Consider the following 13,932-nt stretch of genomic DNA (forward strand, 5'->3'; position numbering starts at 1 on the left):
AAGTGATAGTTCAGTTACAATTATAAATGTGTTGGGAGCAATGCAGCAGACCACCTCCCTTTCTTCCCTCATCTCCCTCCACCCCCCACACACTCAGAGACATCTTTCACCTTCCTTCCCTACCCATGACCACCCAGACGTAGGAATGGTTACCTAAGGGTAATTCAGTAGCATGACACATTTGAGTACTCTGGGTCATACACAGTGTGAGATCATTGTTTGGTACCCACATACATTAAATTTTTAAAGCACTCCTTGGATTTGATCCAAGAATTATCTCATCAATTAACACCCCAGCCACAGATGAAGAAGCAGGAGGGTGGAATATCACCTTGACATATGAACGAAAGCAGAGAAGGAATCGTGACATGGAGGAGGAAAGGGCTTTATAACTACTCAGTGGCCACAATTAGCCTCCCAATCCACGTACTCCCAATCCAGTACGTCTCCACAAAGTACTTTCAGCCTGTGATTGTCAGCAGAAACAGTGTGTGGGATGGGTGGGTGTGAAAGGAGAAGGGGTGAGAGGAAGTCATTGAAAGAACACCTAGAGCTGCTTGAGGGGAAAAAAGGATGAGATGAAAAATGTAGAGCAGCCCTGGCGGGTAACACCAGGCAGCTGAGTTTGATGAGAAGGAAAGGAAGAATGCTTCTTTTCAAGCCTTTCAAGATTTAGAGTTCTGTTACAAAAGCAGATTTACCTTAGAAGACATTTAGCTATAGGAATAAAACCTGTAGGAGAGAAGCAACGTTTTTGGTGCGCTTAAAGCGTAGAATATGTCGCTCTTTCCTTAAAGAAATACTCTTTTTCTTCAAAGGATTTAGACATAACTTTTTACTTGAAACCTTCTAGACTAATGAGAAAAGAAAATCACTTATGAACTAGAAAGAACTTTGAAAGATAATTTACGTTGTTATGACTGGTATTCTTTTAATTCTTTTATGACTTTCAAGGATGTACTTCCATCTTTATGACTTTTAGGAATGTTTATTAACTGTTGGTGACTGAGAACTGAGGATAAAATGACAAGCAAAATGACTCAGGCCTGGCATCTCTCATAGTTCACTGAGGAATATAGGCAAAAAAACCCAATCACAATAAACTGTTATAAATGTTATGATGGGGAGGTAATAAGTGTTGTGAAAGGCGTTGCAGGAATGCCTGGCTCAGTCTAAGGGTAACAGGAAAATTAAAACGTGACACGTTTACTAAGAGAAGGAGGATGAGTAGGAGTTGCCCAATGAAAAATGGGGCCAAGTGTTTTGTTTTTGTTTTTAATTATTAAAAGGTGACTGTCCAGAGGCAAGAAGAAGGGGGAAAGGATGGATAGGGGAGAAAATGCAAAAGACAGTTTATCATACTTAGAGTACAGCTGGCAAGGCAGGGAGTAGTCTGGGGTGGGTCTTGAGATGAAGGCAGAGAAGCTGGTCAGGTCAGGAAAGCCCTTATGAGAGTGATATAAACTGGGATACTTTCCAGAATGAGAGGAGGCACTACTAATAATTATACCAGAACATATGCATAAGTGGAGATATATAGTGATTCTATTGAAAAGATGTAGAAAGAATTTTAAACAGAAAGATGGCATGTTGACATATGCATTTTTAAAAATTCCAATTATTAGAAAATGGTTTGGGGAGATATAAGAGTTGGGCATAGGGAGACCAGTTAGGAAGGGTCTAGATTAACTTGGATGACTGATGATCATGACCTGAGCTAGGATAGTTTTGGCCATGTGGAGTAGAATAGATGCACCTTGATTTAGAGGAAGTATAATAGACCAGAGTAGGTGGAATTGAGGGGGTTCAGGGAGTGGGTTGGAGAAGAGGTAGAAGTCCAGGATCTATTCCAAGTTATTGTTTAAGCAACTAGTGTATAGTATTGACTTTTATGAAATTAGGAACACTGGAGGAGAATCCCGATTTGAGGAGGTGGCAATAGAAGGTGGTGTTTGTGTCACATTGAGTTTGAGGGGCTGGAAAGTTTTCAGTTCAAAACTGTTCAGTAGACAGGTTTGTATGACAAGAGATATAAAAGCAGGGGTCATTGACACAGCTAGTAAGGTAAAAAGAACGACATTTTTAAAGAGGGGAGGGTAAAGGTGATAAAAAGACCTTGGACCAAGTCTTGATGTTCTCCATCATTTAATAGTTGGGTATAAAAAGAAAGGTTGGCAAAGAAGGCTGAGAAAAAGCAACCAAAGAGATAGGAGAGCACAAACTTCTGAATGAGATATCAAGTACAATAAGGATTATAAGTCTACAGTGAATTCAGTCACAAATAGGTCATTCAGGTTGCCATATGTTTTATCTCTTCCTTTTCTTTTTTTTTTGTTTTCTTTTGCTATATAGACTATATATGAACTGCTTGTTTTATTTCTTTTGCATTGATTTGTCAGAAATTTACTATGATTTTGATTCTATTAATGATAATACAAGCATTATATGCAAACATACAGAATCCCCAGTTATATAACTGAAGTAAAAAGGAAGCAATAATTTTAACTCTATTTTGTGAGCAAACATTATAAGAGTTTTGGGACTTACGTTTCTTTTTTCTTCTTGCTTTTTTTTTCATTTATTTAAACTGGAATTGAAAATCCTATACATATGCCTACTAAACTCTCTACTATCAATATGTCTCTTTTCTCCCTGCATTCTATTTTGATGGTATGATGACAATTATTTAGATATCAGATAAAATTCTCTTTCACAGATAGTTAATTCATTTCCTTCTGCCTTCTGGACACTAACAAATCTGGATATATATACTAGCTCAAGCTTATATTGATAGTATAAGCTTAAGCAACCAGATAAAATCTATGTGGGCTTTTTAAAAAATGGAAAGTTTCTGGCACAAGTTAGTGTTCAGGCAGTGTTTAATTTCTCCCTTTCACTTTATTTCTGATCTTTAGCTTGCTTTGGGCTTCACTGTCAGTCCATTTCTACTGTAACTCCCCAGTTCTTGGGTTCTGCTCTTGATTGAGTCATCTGACCACATAGAAAGCTTTGGAAGGAAAAAGGACTATATTAGTGCATTTCCCCAAACCTTGTAAATCTGAGGATGTCTTTATAATACAATAAAATCATTGGGTTATAATCCTCTCCACTGTCAAATCTTTAAAGATATTTTTTCATTGCCTCATGGACTTTTTATTGTCGAAAAGCAGAAATATGAGACTGGTTTGGTTTTGCTTCTTAGAAAGTTACCTCTTTTCTTCCTTCTGGATGCTAGCAGAATTCTTTAATCTTGAAATTTAATATTTTTACAATGTGTATGTGTGTATGCATGCGCTGTTGAACTCAGTACGTTGGTTTTCCTTGAACAGTTTTGCCATTTGTAGGGCTCCCAAATTAGATCTTTTTGTGATCTGGAAAGTTCTCTTTCCCCATACAGTGGATTGATGTTTCTAACCTATTTGCATTGTTTTTCAGAATCATCCATATTTGGTAACCTGGAATTTTATGATTTGCCTTCTATTAGTTTATCTTCTGTTATATTCTATTTCTTTATGTAATCTGTTCTCCTTTTGGCAGTCTTTCCAGAATTTGTCTTCTTTATTGACACTTATTCTGAAATATTGTGTGATTATCAGTATTTCCAAACTTAATTTAATTTTGTCTGCTACTTTTAAATTTTATTTATCTTTACAGTGAAGAATAGAAAGAGAAAGTTTATGGCATTTTGCCTAATAGCCTCTAAGTTTTTCTGTGAAGTAGGAGACAAGATATCTGTTGATGGTTAAGGTAGGCAAGCATGAATAGAGGATTTGAGATTAGAGAAGTAATGACATAGTTCTAGAGGCGAATGGAAAGGAAATTAACTAAGACAAGAATAAGAAGAGCTGAGCAGAAAAGAATATTTGGCTGAAACTGAGAACCATAAATTTGTGGTTTCTGCCCTCAGGGAACATAGAATCCAGTTAGGAAAATGAATAGTACTCAAAGCATTACAACCCAAACAATGTACAATGGTGCATAATTGTGAATAAGCAGTACAGATATGTATATTACTCAGACTTTTTAAATGCTAATTAGACCTTCCCAAATATACAAGGAGAAACATTTTCTTCTTCCATCAAGAAATCTGTAAAAAATAACAAGCATGATCACATCTTTCTACCAGCCCATCTACTTTCTGACAAGTTTTTTTATAAACTTACCACTCATATTCAGATCAGATATATCTAAATTTACTTAATTTTTTATATATTTTAAAATGTAGACTATGAACTAATTTTGTTCCTGCATCCTGAATACCTTTAGCTTCTAATTTTCAAATTTAAGCATAAATAAATAAGAAGAAAATGACTTCCTAAATTGGCAGTTGTTTCCAAATAACACTGCATATATTTGAGGGTAAAATTACTATTTAATCTGAGCTTTTTGGTTTATATCTAGAAAAATGTTTCAAAGACAGTTACAGTAACTATACATATGGATCTTAAGTTATGGATTATATTATTTATACTTAAATAAAAAACATAACCAAAAGCTGCTCCATAAAATTAACCAAACTTATACACACACACACATACATATATATGTATGTATATATATAGTAAATTTTATGGTAGTCATAGAAAATAATGTAATGATATGTAATGATAACCTCTTCATGCCTTTCAGGTATTTTTTAAGATTACTAGAAAGCGTGAAAAGGTCTATGCACTATCTTGCCTTATTGCACACTAACTCAAGGCAAAACTGAAGAACTTACAGATTTACTGAGTTCTGTAGGTCAAAAATCTGGGGAATAAAGCAGCAGAAAGGAATGTCACGAACATAGAGAAATAATGACAGGATGGAAGGATATCATAAATTTAGATCTAAAATTGTAGCTGCTCTGGGGTATACCAGTGTGCCAGGTAATAACTAGACATGTAGAAATTATGATTTTCACTAGAAATTCCCCCAAACAAGTATCACAGTCTTTAAAGAAAATAGAGAAAAATCCTTAGCTATATTGTGGCAGTGTCCTGCATACAGACCATCTGTATTCGTCTGCTTGGGCTACTATAACAAAGTGCCACAGACTGAGTGGCTTAAACACTAGAAATTTATTTTCTTACAGTTCTAGAGGTTGGAAGTACATGATCAGGGTGCCAGCAAATTCAATTTTTGGTGAGCCCTCTCTTCCTGCCTTATAGAGGGCTGCCTTTTATGCTTTGTCCTCACTGGCTTTTCCTTGGGGCGGGGGGTGTTGTGCATGTGTATACATACACACAGAGTCTGCTGTCACTTCTTGTAAGAACACTAATGCTATAGGATCAAGGCCGCATGCTAATGACCTCATTTAACTTTAATTGCTTCTTTAAAGGCCCCATCTTCAAATACAGTCATCTTGGAGTTTAGGGCTTCAACATATGAATTTAAGGGGGACACAAACATGCATTCAGTCCATAACACCATCCATGTAATGGAATTGCTGGAAAACATTTTAGCTTTATTTAAAAGTAATCCCCTCCAAACGTGCCGTTTTGGAGCTATTTAAATAAATTCTAAATACTTAATGAGAGCCACAGTTTAAATCAGCTTTAGCATCTTCCCAGTGCTTAGGACCTCTTTGAAGCCAACTTGAGTCTCAGCTTCACCCTACCCTCTTTCCATGATCTGCCAGGGAGGTGGCAGAAGTAGAGGTGGAGGGTAGAAAATCTAAGACTACACCGTACAAGTGGCTCACTCAAATCCTTTTATTTATTTTATTTTATTTTTTTGAATTTTACTTTATTTATATTTTTATACAGCAAGTTCTTATTAGTTATCCATTTTATACATATTAGTGGATATATGTCAGTCCCAGTCTCCCAGTTCATCACACCACCACCACCCCCCTGCCGGTTTCCACTCTTGGTGCCTGTATGTTTGTTCTCTACATCTGTGTCTCTATTTCTGTCCATCAAATCCTTTTAAATGACCAAGAATTATCCCATGGACAGGCCAAAAAGCTGGTTTGCAAAATCTAAATCCCTCTTCCCAAAATATCAGTTACAATTGTAGTTAGAATATAAGTATCTTGTTTGAAGCACTCTCACCTTTGAATAAGTATCCAACCTCTTTTTCCTAAGGATGAGCTTGCCTGGATTTTACATGCTTAAAATATTTAACTTTGCTATTGCCTTATGTACTTGTTTTCTGAGCACCATTGTGAACTTTATATATGCATATTTCTGTTTCACACTTTACCTAGAATAATTTTATGAAAATTGCCTTGAACCATGGATCTTGACAATTCTTATATTAATCTTTACTGATATTACTATTAAATAATTATCCTAATATTCCACCTAAACCTAGCACTCTTGTTTTTTAACCTTCCCAGTTACATTTCCGAGAGATTTTTCTATATATGGAGGTTTTTTTTGAGGCGAGGAAGTAATTTACTGCACCGTTTCATGTTTTCTTTTGTTTAAGACAAAACATATTTCTGGAATGGGCTATTGCAGAGGAATTGTGTCAAAAGCGAAGTATCTAATACCCTCATCACTGCCTATGCAAGAGCTCCCTATTAAAACATTTGTCCAGGGCATTAAAGTGACATACAGAGTGATGTTTATTGCTCTGGAGTAAAAAGCCCTGCCTGTTGTTTTTCCAGAAAAAACTCTTTGCTTCGTCTCAATGCATACTTGGACTTGCTTCCTGATATGACTTTTATTCCTTGAGCCCAGACTTCTTAAACATACCATCCATGATCTGCCCACTTCTTGTCTTATATACATCAAACAATGCAGGCATCGTTGGAGTGTATTATTTTTAAAACAGGCCTGGTACTTTTTTGGCTATTTTGTAACTGTTATTATTGGAATTTTTACAATTTTATGGAATTCAATGGGACCCTGCAATTTCCTTGAGTGTAGGATTTCTTCTTTCCTGTGTTTTTATGCCACAAAACTAAGTTTCAAAGAGAAACACGAGAAACACTCTTCTTTCTGCAAGGAATAAAAGGGCCTCAGCAAATTCCTAATCTAATTAACATCTTTAACAACTCAGACAATAAATTGACTGCAACTGCCCTTGAAGCTCTATGCCATCTTGTTAAGCTTCTTTCCAAGACTGCTATAAATCAAAGGAGAAATGCTAGGGTCGTTGCACATGTTTGTTGCTTGTTCCAGTGTGAAAGGCTGATTGCTTTACCAACTGCTCATTTAGACTGGATACATTTTTAGACGTGTTTAGCATTTCAGGTTTGGAAAAGAGGCCCCTCAGAATTCACAGGATTACATGTTGGCTCCAGTTCCTTAGGCCAAAATCTAATAACTTGGTTACTTAGCTTATTACGGATTATGCACATTTTTCAAAGAGAATAATGGACAAATTAAAACATGAAAAAGGGGATATGTAACCCTTCAATATTTGATCAGAAATGACAGCATGCTATTGAAATTTTATAACTTCCTTTTTATCATGAATTTCTATGAGATATTGTTAGGGAACTCAATTTGCTCTGTGGTTGTGTTAGCACTGGGTTATCATTTATATTAAGATAAGTCAGTGTTTTATTTCAAACTGAACCTTTACCCAACTGAGATGTAGATGGAAAGGCAAGTGTTGGTTAATCATTTGAAGTAAATTTAGTCCATCTGGACACATTCCATCTTCCAGATACATGAGTATTGTGGTGGGCTGGGCTGAATGAGTTCTTTACCGCTAGTCCAGGTCACTTGTAGAGCAACCACAAGGGCCACAATATATATTACATGGCCATCACCCTGGGATTTTAACCAATGCCTTTTTTTTTAAGCGATGTCTTTTATGAACCTCAAAAAAAGAGTCCCTCAAAGATCATGCCATGGTATGAAACAAAAGAAGACTAATTATTTTATTGTGAAGTCTAATTCAAAAAGTTTAATTATTGTCACACAATATTCAACCATCAAGTAAGTTAGCTGAAATTAAAACAAAAATTGTCAGTTATATCACATCGTGTTGACAAAATAAGGAAAGGGTTTCTGGCCTGTTCATAAAACAGGAAAAATAATAAAGAAAAAATTAAGAAACATATCCTGTCTCACTGGTTATTAGGGAAATATGAATAATGATATCCTTGAACAACCATTTTATACCTATTTATTTCAAAAATATATAAATAATAACCAATGCCAGTAAAGTTGGTACTTTTACCTACTGTTCATGGTATTAACAAGGGGCATAACTTTTCAGAAAACAATTTCACAATATATCTATACAACCAATACTAATATCCAGCAATCCCATCTGTGGTTATCCGTCAAAGAGAACTAACAGAGATGGTTAGAAAAGCATTATTTATAATTGCCAAAAGTTGATAACACGAAAGTATCTGATGATAATCAAATGGTTCATTAAAGACACATCAACTACCTGCATATTACTCAACAATTAAAGTGATGGTTATAAATTTCATACACCAACATGGAAAAAAGCTTATGAACTAATGTTAGGGGAGAAAAAAAGCAGGATGAAAATTTTGTGCACACTACAGATACTCAGAAATATGCAGATAAAGAGATTAGGGATAATACTCCAAAATAATGGTAGCTGCTGTTTGGGGGTAATGTTTTATGAATGTTTTCCCTTTTCAAACATTTTAGTAATATGGCTATGTTAATATTATTTTTATAATATTTATTAAAAAACAAGCATGGTAATTTTTAACCCACTATTTGTAGATTATAAACAAAGACTCAACGCAAATAACTATTTGGGAAATGACCTCCACCCAATTTTCTAATATTCCATAAGTATGTATTTATTTCTGAATTATTGTGAGAAAAATGAGAAAATATCAAAGATAAATGAGTCCAAGCCTAGCTGCACTTCAGAAATGGCTAATGTGTCATGAGTGAGTTGTGAGTAACTGCAGAAGATTTTACAGATCGATTCAATTGTCTATTTCCACATCTTCAGGATGGAGGCTAGAAAATGTTTTGCAAAATTACATTTTCATAAAGTATATTGTATATGGATTAAAGCTTGTGGGAAATCTGATGATTAAAATGATGGGTAAGGTAGCCAAAAGGCAGGCTGTGAAAGACCGTTTTGGGTTTTTTCTTTCTCAGGGTGATATCACAAACGTTCCAAATTAGCATTTACCCTTTGAGGTTAGACCTGAGAAATGGAACCTTCACTGTCTGTATTATCCAGATGAGCTTCTTGTTTCTTGTTAAGTTTTTTTGTGGGTGTGTGGTACGCGGGCCTCTCACTGCTGTGGCCTCTCCCATTGAGAAGCACAGGCTCCAGACGCGCAGGCCCAGCGGCCATGGCTGATGGGCCCAGCCGCTCCGCGGCATGTGGGATCCTCCCGGACTGGGGCACGAACCCATGTCCCCTGCATCGGCAGGCGGACTCCCAACCACTGCGCCACCAGGGAAGCCCTCTTGTTAAGTTTTGATATAGTGTTATTTCTACATTTAAGGTTACCAGATACCTGCAGTTTCAGGAGAAGCCTGGGACGTGCTCTCTGCATCCTCAGCTGCATCATATCACTATTTGGAGGAGCAACTTGGAGAATTTAGCCATTCCTAGGGGATAAAGGATTAAGCTTGACTTTATTTATGGAATCCACATTTGGTGAATATTTGTTATATGCATTCATACATGACTACATAAGTGAACAGATTGAATATATGATTGAATCACATTCTTCTTCTTCTCATGGGCTCTCTACTATTTTTTCTTACAGTTTCTCTAGATGAGAGTGAGGAGGCTGAAATACGTTTTTTCATCCCACATTCAAGGGCAAGATGTATGATCTGACCAATGTGAAGACCTGGTTCTTCAAAGTGCAAGGTATTTCATTTCTTTACCAAACAAGGGGTCAACTAAAATGGTGTCCTACAAAGAGAACTCTCCCCCAAACTGGAGGACATATGCTTCTATGAACGAATTTATATTTACAGAGAGTGAATCTGGCCTTCTAAATCAGAACAACAGATAAATCAGACAGCTCTTTAGTTTCTCAACTTAGAAAAGTACTTCTTGAATCTGAGGGTTTGGAGGCAAGGTACGAAGATCCATAAGAACTGGGGAAGTACAGTGGTCAGCAGCCCCGCCCCCAGCTTGGCTTACCGGTGGCAACTAGTGATAAGGACAATTTCTCACGCTGGGAGGACCTAGGGACTCTGTCTCTGAATTAGAAGTTATATATAAGAATTGGATTAGACCTAATGACTTTTATTGAATTTTTAAAGAAAAAGACTCTGAGAACTTCAGTCTGGCCTATTACAGAAGCTGCCTCTGTTGAGTACTGTAGTAGAGTTTTTGCCTACCCTTGCCTATAGTTTTTGCCATAAACTGCTTTTCTGGTTATTTGGGGACAACCATATGATACTATGATGTTTTTAATTCCCTTTTCCTCCTGTCTTCCGTCACTGCTATGGATATCTTTAGACTCGTTAATTTGTGTAACTCATAAATTTAATATATCTCCTAACTACTACAAAAACAGTAATTGTACTGAAAGAAACTTCTCTTCACTTGTCTTATAGTGTGAAGTATGTGGGGTCTGTTTTGTTTTCTCTTATAGTCTTTTAAATTTGGAATTCTCATTTTAATGGCCCTTAATTCCTTATTTATTCTGGGTTTCCCTGTCCAGTGCTTTACATGGTTAAAGAGCATCTAGTTACATTAGTCTCACTTGCTACTCTTCAGGCTGTCTTTATTACACTTTGCTGGACCTGCCTAAAACCTTCTATACCTTTACTAATCAGGCCACTTTTCACCTTGGATTTGTGGTTACTAACTTGTCTATTTAGACTGGAGGATTAAAAATATCCCTAATATCAGGATTTTACCAATAAAAACCTCCTGTGGAGCTTTGATTCCTTTTGTGCAAGAAAAATTATAAGGGAAAAAGTCTTCATTTCTTCTGGCTTTCATTAGTGTGTGCTCAAAAAATAGAAAAATATAAAGGAACTAGTTTAAAACTATGCAATTGAATCTTTTTACCTATTCACCTTTATTTTTTCTCTGACCATCTTATTCATCTATATCTTTAGCACAAAATATTTTGCTTACCACATGATAGGTGCTCAATAAACCTATATTGAATTGGAATGAAATGAATCTGATAGCATATTACTGATAGGTAAAAGCATGTACTAAATTTCATGAAAGATAGTTCAAGATTTTCAGATTTTCCTTCTCAAATTATACTCAGACGTGATCTAATGAGATTCTGGGACTGCATTCAACAATGAATTTGGTTGTGAAATATATAATTCACTGGTCATCACTAAGCAGATTGCTGAGACACTCAATCACTTTATAAATATATGCAGCAACAACTGTGTTTATCTCCAGTTTCTATGAATTGGTCATCCAAACAAAAGATCTGCCTGGACCGTTTTGTTTCTTAACATGTAAACTTGAAGTCTTGAGCCTTCCAATTATGCCTAGTGAGAGTTCCCAGAGTTATAAGGTACATGAGTGAATTGTTAAATAATCTAATTTAGTAAAGACTTAAAATAGCTATGTTTTAAAAGATTGGGTTGACCAGACACAAAAAAACCACATATTGTACTATTCCAATTATACAAAATGTCTAGAAAAGCCAGAGAGACAGAAGGCAGATTAGTAATTGCCTGGGGCTGTGGGTAGAGACAGGAATTAACTGTAAATGGCACAGGGATCTTAATGGGGCAGTGGAAATGTTCTAAACAGAATCGTGATGATGGTTACATAACTTGGCAAGTTTACTAAGGTTTTTCACACACACACACACACACACACACACACACGCACACACGCACACAAGAATGGCCTGATTAAAATGTTTTCAAATATTATGTTATTTCATTGATTGTTTAACATAATGTACTCAGTGTAAGTTTCTTATACAATCTGTCATTTTATTACAGATATAATTTTGGATATTTGCTGTGCTTCCCACATTTAGGGATGGGTGTGCGTGCCTTATCCTCCAATTTTAACCACTTTACTAGAAAACTCAGATGATGACAGGGACTGGAAATATTCTCTGGAAGGAAATGTAAAATTTATGCACGCACATCAGTCATGTCTGTCTTTATCGCAGCTCTGCATCCCCAGAACCTATCATGGTGTCATGTACGTGGTATATACTCCATAAATATCTGTTGAATGAATACGTGGAGAAGTGCATGACTGTGTAGCTCCACAGTAAAGTTGCTGATTCTATAGCAGAATTTCCTATAAATGTAGGAAGCTGTATCAAGTAATTTATAACCTGCTATTTGTTTTGGTACTTTACGGTTGTTTAACACACAACACAAATATTTTCAACCAAACATCAGTTTATTTGTACACTACTATTTTGAAACATTATTTTCTTAACCTCTCAAAAACTGAATATTCCCCCATGGGAGGGGGTTAAAAATAAGCACATTGTTCCATCAAGTTACTAGAATACAATGAAAAACCATTTCTGCAGTCATAGAGATAAGTGGTTGTGGCGTGTTCTGGTTTATTCATAAAACTGTGTTGGAAAGGCCTACTTGCCGTTCAGCTTTTGGCAGTGGACCCTTTTCAGGAATAGAGTCAAAAAAGTCAGGGTGCATTAGGAATTGATGGATCAAACAAAGGCATTTTGGCATAAAAAAGAAATTAATTCTTCATAACCTGAGTTTACTTATGATAGTCAATTCTATTGAACTAAATGATATATTTAACTCAGTCACAGAGTGCTAATTTCATAGTCCCTTTCTTTCCCCCAGCTGTTCCTGCATAGGTGTTAGAGATAATTAACTGTCATTTTTCTGAGTAATTCAGAAACTGCAGTGAATCAAAAACCTCTGTGTGAGTGATTGTAGAAAATGGCAACACTTAGTTTATTATGTAGCACATTCTTATTCCAGTTGTTTAACGTTGGGAACAGTTACCCCAGAATTTTTCTCACTATATAACAACGTTAAATCCACTGATGGACACTCACATACATATATCTCAGCACCCACATACAAACGTGAATATACATTAACACACCAAAAGGCTGCATATTATATATGGCAATTGTAGTTGTAAAGATAATTGATTAAAATTTCAGTATTATGTTTAAAATAAGAGCCACTACTTTTGAATTGTTTTTCATTGTTCCATTATTTTAAAATGGATATCTTGTGAAAAAATTGTGATTCAGAATCATACGTGGCCATAGCATTGTAGTAAGAAATAATGCATCTTTTCCTTTAATGTGTGGCATGGTAGAGAAAATTCCGGTATCATCATTATTTAGTAGCCTGTGATTCAGAGGTAGTCAAACTTCTAGTCTCTCAACTGAGATCACCAATAAGTGCACCTATCACAAGGACTCCATTTGAAACTTTAGTTCTGGAAGTAGTTCCGTAATTGGAAGCTCAGTGCTCAACTCATTAACATACAATCTGGACAGGCTGCTAGGAAACAGCTGATAGTTGCTTTCTGTACCTTTGATCCTGTGGTAGAGGTAGAGTTCCTAAAACCATGATCCAACCTCTTATTTGCAATCAGAGCCTTCCCAGGAAGCCAGATGTGTGTAGTTGGGCCACCAGAACCACAGAGGACTTGCCATGTGTTTTTCGCCCTGGCAATTTCTGTCAGCAGCGTTTCCACTAGGTGCTGTCTTTTCATTTAAGAGGTTGATAAGGAGACTGGGCCACTACTTCCATGACTCAAGTCACCACATGCCTAAACAGGGCTTTCTTATGGCAGAGGCACCCTAGCACTATAGACATCCATTCCTCCTTTCAATCCCCACTGGACTAAAGTACACCAAGGAAAGCACATTGGGCCCAGAAGTCAACTTTTCAACACGTTGCCTTTCCAGGGCCTGGAGGAATCATTTGTTAAATCATCCTACTGAATAATTCCCTAAAATCTTGTTTGATAATGTCTCTCCCCCGTGATGCTGGAAGCTCCATGAAGATGAAGTCCACATTTTTCTTTTTGTTCGCTACAGTATACACAGCGCGTTTAGCATAGTGCTTAGTGCATGGTAGG

General features: G+C 36.3%; 1 long non-coding RNA gene across 2 annotated transcripts in view; it reads left to right on the top strand.

Moving 5' to 3' along the window:
- LOC113618452 (uncharacterized) overlaps positions 1 to 13,932 on the top strand; it is a 219,471-nt gene that overhangs the window by 133,197 nt on the left and 72,342 nt on the right. For both annotated transcript variants that reach the window (XR_003432019.1, XR_003432018.1), the window contains exon 2: positions 9,662 to 9,768. This is a non-coding gene — a long non-coding RNA (uncharacterized LOC113618452). The remainder of the gene's footprint in view (positions 1 to 9,661; positions 9,769 to 13,932) is intronic.

This window comes from Aethalodelphis obliquidens, unplaced genomic scaffold (genome assembly GCF_003676395.1).
Source record: "Aethalodelphis obliquidens isolate GAN/ISIS:26980383/991018 unplaced genomic scaffold, ASM367639v1 scaffold5, whole genome shotgun sequence".
NCBI lineage: Eukaryota > Metazoa > Chordata > Mammalia > Artiodactyla > Delphinidae > Aethalodelphis > Aethalodelphis obliquidens.